Source organism: Peromyscus eremicus, chromosome 2, assembly GCF_949786415.1.
Source record: "Peromyscus eremicus chromosome 2, PerEre_H2_v1, whole genome shotgun sequence".
Classification (NCBI taxonomy): Eukaryota; Metazoa; Chordata; class Mammalia; order Rodentia; family Cricetidae; genus Peromyscus; species Peromyscus eremicus.
Window position 1 is genome coordinate 85951050 of NC_081417.1, and position 11921 is coordinate 85962970.

Consider the following 11921-nt stretch of genomic DNA (forward strand, 5'->3'; position numbering starts at 1 on the left):
ATGGGAGAATATCTTTCTGTATGCTGTGAAAATATGTTGCTATGAATGGTTGATAAATAAAGCTGTTTGGCTTATGGCAAGGCATCTTACAGGCAGGTGGGGAATTCAAAGAGAAAGAGAGGAAGAAGGCGGGAAGAGATGCCAGCTAGCCGCACAAGGAGCAACATGTAATGGGACGCAGGTAAAGTCACAGAACACATGGCAATACATAGATTAATAGTTATGGGCTAATTTAAGATATAAGAGCTACCTAGCATGAAGCTTGAGCCACGGCCATGCAGTTACAATTAATATAAGCCTCTGTGGGTTTACTTGGGTGACATGAGTGGGAGAGATTTGTCCTGACCAGCAGGCCAGGACACAGGAAATCTTCTGACTACAAATGGCACCCAGACACGGGGCAAGAATTTCCACCCAAAACCTAAGAAAGTTTTTTTAAAAAGGGGTTCTAAAATGGAGCAAAGAGCAGCTTCCTAGTTGTGTCTCTCAGGAAAGCTGTGATATAGAGATGCTGCAACCTATGAACTTGAGCTACAGTATTGTGAGGTCACAGGGTATGGGCTTGAGTGCAGTATGGCAGATTCCTGTCAGTGTACACAGTAGTGTCTAAGAGCCATGCAGCACACTGTGTGGTGGATTCAGCTTTGCTAGTACAAAAAGAAAAAAAAAAGAAAAAGGGTTTGGGGGTTACATGCTGCTGGATGGAAGCATAGACCCACTGCCTCCAAGAGGTTTCCCCAGAGCTGGCAGTAAATGTAGCATCCAATGCCATGTTGGAAAGCTGAGATGGGTGGAGCCAGCAGCCAAAGCTGCCATTTCAGTCCTAGTAATGCTGCATTTTAAAGCAATAGATTCACAAGAAGTCAGATTCAGATGAAATATTCTTTAAATGGTTTACAGTGTATGTAAAAATAAACGTAGGCTTGGAAGAGAGAGAAAAATGAATATAGACAGTTATATAAAGATATAGAAAGTTTTAAAAAAATAAAGTCTTTAAAGAGAAAGTAAAAGTAATATAAAAAATAATTCATGAAAATATGGAAATTACACAGAGAGTCTGGGTTATATCGTCTTTGGGATTTTTATCTGCAGAGAGACATTTGATTGCAAAAGCTGCTGTGTTAAATCAATATGTATATTTTAAAGATATCTTGATTTCAAAATTATTCTAAGGCTAATATGATTTGATCAAGGAAGACCTCTGAGAGGTCTCCAGATGATCCAACATCCAAAATGAGCTTCAAGGCAACTGGCTCAGACAGTGTGGCATTACAGACTACTCCTTTCAAGACTTGACCACAAGTTTTAATTTTCTCAGGATCCCCATAAGATTACCAGCACCCACAACTAGCAGGAAGTAGTATGAGAAGCTACACTCAAATTTTCAAATTGTTTATAAATGTTTATTTTTATTTAAAAGGGGTTGATTATAAAGGCAATCTCTTTCTAAAGAAGAAAATGGGATAGTATAGATATGATAGGATGAAAGGTAGATTATTGAATCTAAGTTTTTTTCTTGCTTTTGAAACCAGAACATTTATTTTATGAGTGACTGAAATTCCTCAAGATGAACTGGATGCTGCAACAGCTGCCCTCTTGGATTTAGGTGTTGTCCCTTCATGGAATCCATGTCTGAATCTTCAATAGACAATTTTTAGGTGCCTATCCACCCAGTCCTGGTAGTGTTTTGTCTCTTAGCCTTGACACTCCAGTTATACTTTCTCTTGCACTTGGCTGGGTAGCCACATTTACCACGGTCAACTTCTGAAGGTAGTAGGCCTTAGAGCCACAACAGTGGCACAATATGTGTATCTTATTGCAATGCTTTCTAAAGGATGATGGTCCTTTCGTCACCTTGCTTCATTTTGGCCACGAAAGCCAAAGAGACTGGAAGAGCTTAATCTACTTTTAAAGAGAAAGTTATTTAAAATGTTTTACATTGCTATAGATTTTAGTTTACTGATACAAATTTAATGTTAATTTTGTTATACTGTATATATATACATATATATATATATATATATATATTTCTACTCTTGTTTAAGGTATTATGTTTATGTAACTCATATAAATTTTAATGGATAATTAAGAAATGCAGGTTAATAATTAGTCTTCTATGTTAGTCAAACTTATAGTCATGTTGAGTTTTCTAGATATACATAGATATAAATCAATTAGGTATACATAGATATAATTCAATTAGGTAGGTAATCTTCAAACACTTCAAAGACCTACAGAATATGGCATTTAAAATGTTTTAAAAACTTATACTTTCTGGACAATGAGACACATCTATTCCTGGCAGCACTGATTTACTTAAAAAAGAAAGATCAGCATCAAAGACATTCCATATGGAGTTTATCTTCTTCTAGGCAAAAATAGCCATTTGGGCAAGAAACTGTACTTACCTGGACTGCTTGACAAAATGTTGTATTGACTGGACATGCAGGACCCATAGTAAGGTGACCACTGAACTTTACAAGGCAAAAATGGTCCTTCAGGTTCCTGCTTCACAGAAGAAACTGCCAGACATTCTACAGGACACAGAGAGAAATGACTGAGAGACTCTAGGCTTATGGGCTAAAAATGGATGCCTCAACATTGCAGAAGAACTTTAAGTGACTGTCTAGGCAGCCAGCTGCCTCTGTCATTCTAGATTTTTTGAAATTTGCTTACAATGCACTTCCTGTTTACTTAGGAAATATTACATCCTTCTGAGGTCTTTGATGTATTTAAAGACTAGACAGTTATGATTTTCCCTGGTTATGATAAAAGACAAATTAGATATGAAACCTTAGACTCACAAATATAGGATAGATAGGATATCTTCTTTAATTTTACAAAATACAAATAGACAAGATATTGTAACTGTAATTCTTGCTTGTTATATGTAATTTTACTATGTTGAAGTTAAAATCTTCCTTTTAAATAGAAAACAAAGGGGAAATGATTGGGGAATGTCTTTCTGTATGCTGTGAAAATATGTTGCTCTGATTGGTAAAGCTGTTTGGCCAATGGTGAGGCAGAATAGGATTAGGCAGGACATTCTATCTAGAGGGGAGGAAGGAGAAAGGTAGAACAGAGGAGACATTGCCAGTAACTGCCATGAGAAGCAAGATGTAAAGATATCGGTAAGCCATGAGCCACATGGCAAAGTATAGATTTATAAAAATGGGTTAATTTAAGATGTAAGAACTAGATAGCAAGAAGCCTGCCATGGCCATAGTTTAAAAATAATATTAACCTGTGTGTGTTTCTTTGGGTCCAAGCAGTTGTGGGACTGGTGGGTGAAAGAGATTTGTCCTGACCACGGGCCAGGTGGGACACAGGAAAACTTTCAGCTGCAGTGATCTCCATATTCCTTATATCAACATATTTCACAACTATGTGGCTTTGTAATGACAACAAAATCATGAGAACTACCATGGCTGCTGCCTCATGCCTGGGCTGGTAGAAGGTAGGTAATAGGGTAATAGGCACACCATGTTTCCATGTTTTGTTGATCAATACAGCTAGTGTTCAGCAGCTTTCAAAATAGTTTTGATTTAATGATTATTTGTTCAATATCTACTGTATTTTTCCATAGGTATACATGTAATCCAATCATTATATACACAATACATAAATTATAAATATATGTTAAGAAAGCCAAAATTATTGACACAAGAACAGAAGAGGCTTCATGGAAGACACAATATCATCTGAACATAAATGGATAATTAATAATTTTGGCCAGACATACTAAGCTAGGAAATGATAGCACAAGGAAAGGCATCACATTCAGATGAAAGAACATGTGTAAAGATACAGAGGTTGAAGAATATTTGGAAAATCTGAATAAATGTGGGAAAGGTCAGTTGGAATCCATGCTGAGAAAGCAGATCTCCATTTTATGGCATTGCCTAAGCATTGACCAGCCTTGGCACCAATAGACTCTGAGAAGCATTGGACTCAAACAATGCATACTCCCCTAACAGTCAGCTGTTGATAAGGAAGAGGCTCATGGAGCCCTACCATTTACTGTTGAACTATTGACAACTAACAGATTCCAGGAGTGGGAGAGACATAGTATCCAGTTGTGTAACTGCTAGTGAACCCACAAGCTCTAATGGATAGTTCCAAACTCAGGGTCAACAATTTGTCCTGGTTACACTCTATGGGACACAAAATAAACAAACAAATAAACAAATACCTATAATGAACATGGGGAAGAGATTTGTGATGAAGCAGGGGACACATAGTTGTGGGAGGGAAGTGAGTTCAAAGAAAGTGAGCAAAATGCACTCTACACTTATACGAAGGTTTCAAAAACAAAGTTTATTAATAAATTTCAAAACACCTCAAAACGCATTCCTCAATTTTAAACTTTGTCTTATAAGCAACAAGTGGTATTAGAAGTTCTTAGTAGTGAATGGTCATGTTTCATCTTTGAAGAGAACTTTATAAATCGCCATATACTTCACTTAGTGAAATATAGATCATGTTATTCTTGATCACAAATCAAATTGACATTCAGGCAAACCCAGGCTCCTGTGAAGAACAAACTGACTCTTCTATTCCTTAAAATATATTGTTATTATATTGTATTTATTTGTATGCATATGAGGATATCCTACAAATTATATACTACTTCTAATTTTAATTTTTCTTACACAATTCTTTATTGACTCTTTGGAAATTTCACATTATGTGCTCCAATCCTGCTCACCTCCCAGTCCCTCTGTATCCACTTCACACCCTTGCAGCATGCCTCCCAAAGTTAATTAAAAAACAAAACAAAGCAAAACAAAAAAAAACAAAAACAAAAAACAAAAACAAAAAACACCTAGCTCCTCCATATTTCCAACACCTCTTTACTCATCCTAATGGCATCTGGAGCTGTAGTGTGTCACTTAGTAAACACTTTTGTCAAATCAGCCCACCCATGAAATATTTCATTGGTCTGATTCAAGGCCTCTAGGACACTATAATCATTGGGCTCTCATTGAAACTCCTCTCAGATATCACATCTCCAAGTCATGGAGATCCCAGAGCTATAATACTGAAGGACCAGTCCCTTTGTGCACTTCAGCAAGTCATAGATGGGGCAGATGTTAGGGTGGACCAACCCAAGGCCCAGGATGTGGGTCTGGGTGATAGCTGAGTTGGTTGGTCCAGGCCACTGGGATTGCCCCCTCAGGGGCAAAGCCAACTCCTCTAGGACTATGCCATTGGGACCAGCTTTCTCACACCTGTGTTGATATGTGGGGCCATTTCTCCTGAGTGTGGTGGTCAGCTCTGCTGGGGGGAGGCAGCTCTCCTACTGCAGTGTCCAGTGAGGGGCAGGACCAGCTATCACTGGACCAATGAGGGGCAGGGATGGATCAGCACGGCCCTCAGATTTAAATAGGAATTGTTCCTTTGACCCCCTGTGGTAACATGATCCATGGACATCAGCCCAGACCCTGGCTGCTATTGGACCACAGACCCAGACATGGCCCATGGCAATCACCCAGGCCCTGACAACACCATGCCCCTGTGTGGTTGTGCAGGCTACCCATATCAGCATGGCCCTGATGGCAGCATGGTCCTCAGATACCAATTTGTCCAGAGGTTGCAGTCTAGACCCGGGTATCCATGTGGCCTTTGGTGGTACCATGGACCACACATGATCCTCCTTGGTAGCAGTCCCCAAGTGGCAGTGCAGGCCACTCAGATTGGTGTGGACTCCATGGCAGTGAAGCTTTCAGACATCAACATGGCCCCAGATGTTAGCCCACACCTGGCATTGGCATTGCTTTTGATAGTTGATTGTATTTGGGCCATGGACCCAGATATGGCCTTTGGCAGCAGCCCTGGCCCAGATGACACCATGGCCCCAATGACAGCATGGTCTTTGGACAACAACATAGCCACAGGATGAGGCCTAGCCCCCAGGAATCCATGTGACCTTTGGTGGTACCACAGGCCACAGACATCAGAGCCTCCAACTATGGCAGGACCACAGACTCAGACATGGCCCCCAGCAGCAGCCCAGTCTCAGATGTCACCATGGCCCCAAGTGGCAGTGCAGGCCACTACTATCAGCATGGCCCCTGTAGCAGAGTGGCCCTTGGCCACCAACATGGTCCCAGGTGGCTATCCAGAACCCTGTCATCAGCATGGCCTTCAGTGGTATCAGGAGTCATGGACATCAACTCAGACTCTGGCTATAGTAGGGCCACAGACCCAGACATGGCCCTCAGCAGTAGCCCTGGCCAAGTTGACACCATGACCCCAGGTGGCAGCAGGGGCCACTTGGATTGGTATGGTCCTGGTGGCAATATGGCCCACAGGTTTTGATCTAGACCCCAGTGGGCATCTGTGTAGCCTTTAGTAACACCAGAGTGGGTGGACATCAACATAAACTCCAGATGTGGTAGGACCACGGACCCAGACATGCCCTTGGCAGCAGCCTTGGTGCAGACAACACCATCACCCCAGTGATAAAATCCCCTTAGTATACCAACATGGCCAGATGCCATGCAACTCAGGTGGGGAAAAGACACCCATTCCTCATGGGCCATCCTGCCTGTAGCATTCACATGCCCACTAGCTCCTTGTGGCACCAAGAAGGTAGATGCCAACATGATGAGAAAGTATATGATGGTGAAATGGGAGAGAAAGAGAGGCAGAATTGTTCGTATGCTGTGGTAAGAGGCAGTTCCAAAAAATGGAGGGCTGTGAGGAATGGGCAGATGTTGGTGGCTTGCTTGCCCCCCTACACACACCGTGAACATCCAGGCATGGGCTGCTGCCTATGGCCATGTCAAGGTCTGTGGTTATGTCCATGACTTATGTTGCTACCAATTTTCATTTTATAGATGCATATGCAAATTATTTTATACTCTTTAAAGAATCCATACTTTAAATTTTTTAATTAAAATATGATAATATTATTTTCCTCTTTGCCCCTTTTCTCCTTTTAGTCCCTCCCATCACCCTGTTCCCTTTCAAATTTATGGTCTTTTATTCTTTGATTGTTATTGTTACATGTATAAAAACATAAATATATAATGTGACAAGCTCAATTTATTTGGTGTGCTTGTAAATAAGTATTACAAACTTTTAATAGACTCTTTAATAAATATGTAGCCAAATCTATTTTTTATACCATACTTAATTTAAACCATTATTCCTGCTCTACATGGGCACTTATGATTACAAACACCTTTTTTGTTTTATACCCACACTGGTCTTTTGACTTAAGATGGAGGCCCACTCTTTTCTGAAGGGAACGGAGTGGATCTCAAGGAGATGGGAGATGGGAAAGGGGACTGGAAAGAGTGAAGGGAGGGGAAACTGCAGTTGAGATGTATTATATGAGAAGAATTAAAAAAAAACATAATGAAAACAAACAAACAAAAAAGATATGATACTTCATTCTCTAGAACAGCTCTGTCAAGGTTTTCCTGGTCCTCTAGCTTCCATAGCAATCATAGCAGTACCACCATGGCTATGGTTTACACCAAATATCCTACATGCTTTCATGCACTTTGCCTTTCAACAAGCTCACATGTGCTTACTTGTGCCCACAACATGCTAGCCAAGACAGGCAATTGTGAGAAGACACAGTGTTTATCCTGATGTATTTTTAGGATTGTTTGAGAACACTGTGGAATGACTGTATTTTCATTCCAAAATTCATCTGTTGTGACCTGCTTCCCACTGTGGTCTAATCAAGAGATGTGATCTTCTATAATCTTTAAGTCCTCTGGAACTAGCCCTCTTTTCAAAGAGACATGAGGGAGCTTATTCACATGTAGTCAATCTATATCCTTCCACTCTTATCTTTGACACCATGTTTTCAGGCTACCCTCCTCACTACTCAGTCTATGGATTATTTGTCACTAAAATCATAGAAAACATGAAAACATCACTGCTGCCACAATGATAAATTTTCTTGACTATTTTCTGTAGTTGGAAGTTTCTCCTGTCCTGCCAGGTCCCCACAGTCCTGCAGCCTTTTATAAAATAATCACAGAGTCTTAATATTATTTATAAATGTTCAGGCATTAGCTCAGGCTTATTACTGACTAGGTCCTACACTTTAATTAACCCATAACTCTTATTTATGTTTAGCCACATGGCTTAGTACCTTTTCTCAGTTCTGTCTTGTCATCTTGCTTCCTTTGTGTCTGGCTGATGAACCCTGACTCTGCTCTTTCTCTTCCCAACATTCCTTTAGTCTGTTCACTCCACCTATACTTCCTACCTGGCTACTAGCCAATCAGTGTTTTATTAAACCAGTGTACAAAAGCATTGTTTCACAGCATTTCCCCTTTGCTGTCTAAACAAAAAGGAAGATTTTAACTTTAATATAGTAAAATTACATATAATAAAACAGTTATCAAGCAAGAATTACAGTTATAATATCTAGTCTATTTGTATTTGACAAAATAAAATAAAATATTCTACCTATCTTATATTTATGAGTATAAATTTTCATATCTAATTTATCTTCTATCTTAACCAAGTAAATTATAATTATAATTATCCAGTCTTCAACTACATCAAAGAAAAGAGAAGGATATAATATTACCCAAGAAAACAGGAAGAGCATTGTAAGCAACTTCCAAAAATCTAGAATGGCAGAGACAGCTGGGCAGTTACCCAAAGTTCTTCTGCAATGTTGGGGTATCTTTCTTCAGCCTATAGGCATAGAGTCTCTCAGTCACTTTTCTCTGTGTCCTGTAGAATGTCTGGTAGTTTCTTCTGCAAAGCAGGAATCTGAAGGACCATCTTGCCTTGCGAAGTTCAGTGGCCACCTTCCTATGGGTCTTGCATGTCTAGTTTATATAACATATTGTCAATCAGCAGACACAGGGGTCTAACTTTTGCCACAAAAAAAAGCAAACACTATAATAAGTTTATTCAATGTCCATCATTCTCCTAGAAGTAATTGGTGCTGCCAGGAGCAGATGTGTCTCATTGTCCAGAAAAGTCTAAGTTTTTAAAACATTTTAAATGCCATATTCTGTAGGTCTTTGAAGTGTTTGAAGATTACCTACCTAATTGAATTATATCTATATTTACCTAGAAAACTTAACTAACATGACTCTAAGTTTGACTATCATAAATGACTAATTACTAATCTGTATTTCTTATTTATACATTACAATTTAAATGAGCTGCACAAACATAATGCCTTAAACAAGAGTAGAAATATACATACAGTATAACAAAATTAACTTTAAATTTGTATTAATAAACTAAAGTCCATAGCAATGTAAAATATTTTAAGCAAGTTATTATTCTTTAAAAGTAGATTCAATAATATATCCTTTTATTTTATCATATCTATATCCTATATTTCTGTATTTTATTCCCCTTTCTTTTTTTAGAAAGAGATTGACTATGACCAATAACAATTTGTAACCAACAGCCTAAACAAAGACAAACATCCACAATCCATTTTTTGGGAACGTGGGTGTAGTTTTCTAGGCTACTTCCTGATAATTGTGAGCACTGATATTCTTATGGAGATTGTGAGAAAATTCGAGATAATGTTCAAGTCCTGGGAAGACTGGCTATAACCTTCGTTGATCGATACCATCTGTTAAGGCTCAGGAGGTCTGGCTTGATCAAATCTGATCCACCTTAGCCTGGAAGCAATCCACAGGTTCTCATCTTCTGTGGAAACAAAAGTAGAACCTCTTTTCCAAAGCAATATATCCTTAGACATAAATTTTGAAGTCACGATACCTTTAAAATATACATATTGGTTTAACTGAGTAGCCTTTACAATCAAATGTCTTTCTGCAGTTAAAAATCCCAAAGACAATATAATCCAGACTCTGTGTGTGATTTTCATCTTTACATGGCTTTTACTTTCTCTTTAAAGACTTTATTTTTAAAAAACTATTTCTTTATATAACTACATATACTCCTTTTCCTCTCTCTTCTAAGCCTATGTGCATTTTTAAACACATTGTAAACTGCTTAGGGTTTATGGCATTTGAATCTGTCCTATCGTGACTTTACTGCTTTAAAGTTCAGGGTGGCTAGTACTGAAATGGCAGCTTTGGCTGCTGACTCCGCCCATCTCAGCTTCCCAACATGGTAAAACTATGTTTACCGCCAGCTATGAGGGAACCATGCTCATCACTGACTCTATGAAGCAGTGAGTCTATGCTTCCATCCAGCAGCGTGTAGCCCAAAAACCTTTCCCTGCTGCCCCAGCACTAGCAAAAGCTAAATCTGCCATACATGGCTTGCAGATGTCACTATGGACCGCAGCGAGAATCTGCCATGTGGCTTAGCTGATGGCGGCTGGCAGCCAGCTCCATCTCACAGGCAGCTGTCAGGAGACAAGTTTGCACTGCTGCTGGCATGAAACTGTGAGACTAGGAAGCCTAGTGTGTCTCTGTTTCTGTGCATTCAGAATCTTTAAGTTTTCTTAGGTCTATATGGCTTAATGCCCAACCGTGAGCACCAAATGTAGTTGGAAGTTTCTCTAGTCCCACTACACCCCCACAGCCCTGCAGCCTTTTATAAAATAATCACAGAGGCTTAATATTATTGATAAATGCTTAGGCATTAGCTCAGGCTTATTACTGACTAGGTCCTACACTTGAATTAACCCATAATTCTTATTTATGTTTAGCCATGTGACTTGGTAACTTTTCTCAGTTTTGTCTTGTCATCTTGCTTCCTCTGTGTCTGGCTGATGACTCCTAACTCTGCTCTTCCTCTTCCCAGCATTCCTTTACTCTGGTCTCCCTGCCTATACCTGGCTGTGGCCAATTAGTGTTTTATTAAACCAGTGTACAAAAGCATTATCTCACAGCAATTTTCTCTTCTTTTTTATGTATATCCCAATTCTACCCAGGCACCTCTAACAGGTCAGCCATTCCTCTCATTATCTGTGTTGATTGTAAAGTTTGTATATGACTTTTTTCAGCTTCAACATAAGAAGTGACTTGTTCCTCACCAAGATATATTGTTTGAAAAGTCCTTGAACATAGGGGACCATTTCCAGTGTGTGGAACATGACAACAGAGTAACAGGATACATTGTCCAGAAAACTATCTTATTGTTTTAGCTGTGTTCATCTTATCTGCCTCCCTAGTTTGGGACTGCCATGCTTTTTTCCTCCCTTCTAAGTTCAACCATTGCTGGGAATTCTAGCTCATACTTCCTGCTCAATAAATTCTTATTGATTCCAGTCAAACTCATTTTATAAAGATCATTTTATCTGTCCTAAGTGGGAGGGGTGATTTTAATATGTAAAATTTGAAGATCTTGACCCTGAAATCAGGAACATCTGCAGATAACCATGTCATTTTGTCATGAAGAAACTCTGAACATAGCAAAACATTTTGAGACGTGTACTAGTATGACATTTTAGGACTATCTTCTTTATCCTTATAATTTCTCAGGGCCTGACTTCTTCCAAGTCAGTAGGGAGGCTCGTGTCTTGAAAACATTTGGACAATCTTCTATTAGTCAATAATTACTTACATGAAAAATCTCCTTAAAAATTAACAGTTTACATAATAAGGCACAGTGCCTTGAAGTAAGGATGGCCCGCTTCTTTTGCTTTCTTTTCATCTCATTGGTTAAAAAATCTAAGACATGGTTCTGGGTCTATTAGACAAAAGAGTTTGGTCTAGTACCATTATATTCTCAACACTCAGAGTTTCCTAAAATAACATGGACATGATGATTTATTAAGTTGTTGCATGTGATGGGTCTGTTTCTTTTGCTTATTCTGCATTCTGACATTCTTTTTCTTGAACTAGTCAATACCTTTTCTAGAATAATGATTCTCAAACTTAAGCATAGGTAAGAATTATGTGAATTACGGCTAAAATTGATTTGCGGAAGTCTCCAAGTTTCTGGGTTTTTTTGGTTTTGGTTTTATTTTTTTTAGTTCTTGGATATGGTTTGAGATTTTGTGT

At 39.0% G+C, this 11921-nt stretch overlaps 1 pseudogene; it reads right to left on the bottom strand.

The window, feature by feature from the left end:
* Positions 1 to 1562: 1562 nt before the first annotated feature.
* Positions 1563 to 3485, bottom strand: LOC131904784 (large ribosomal subunit protein eL37-like; annotated as a pseudogene).
* Positions 3486 to 11921: the final 8436 nt, after the last annotated feature.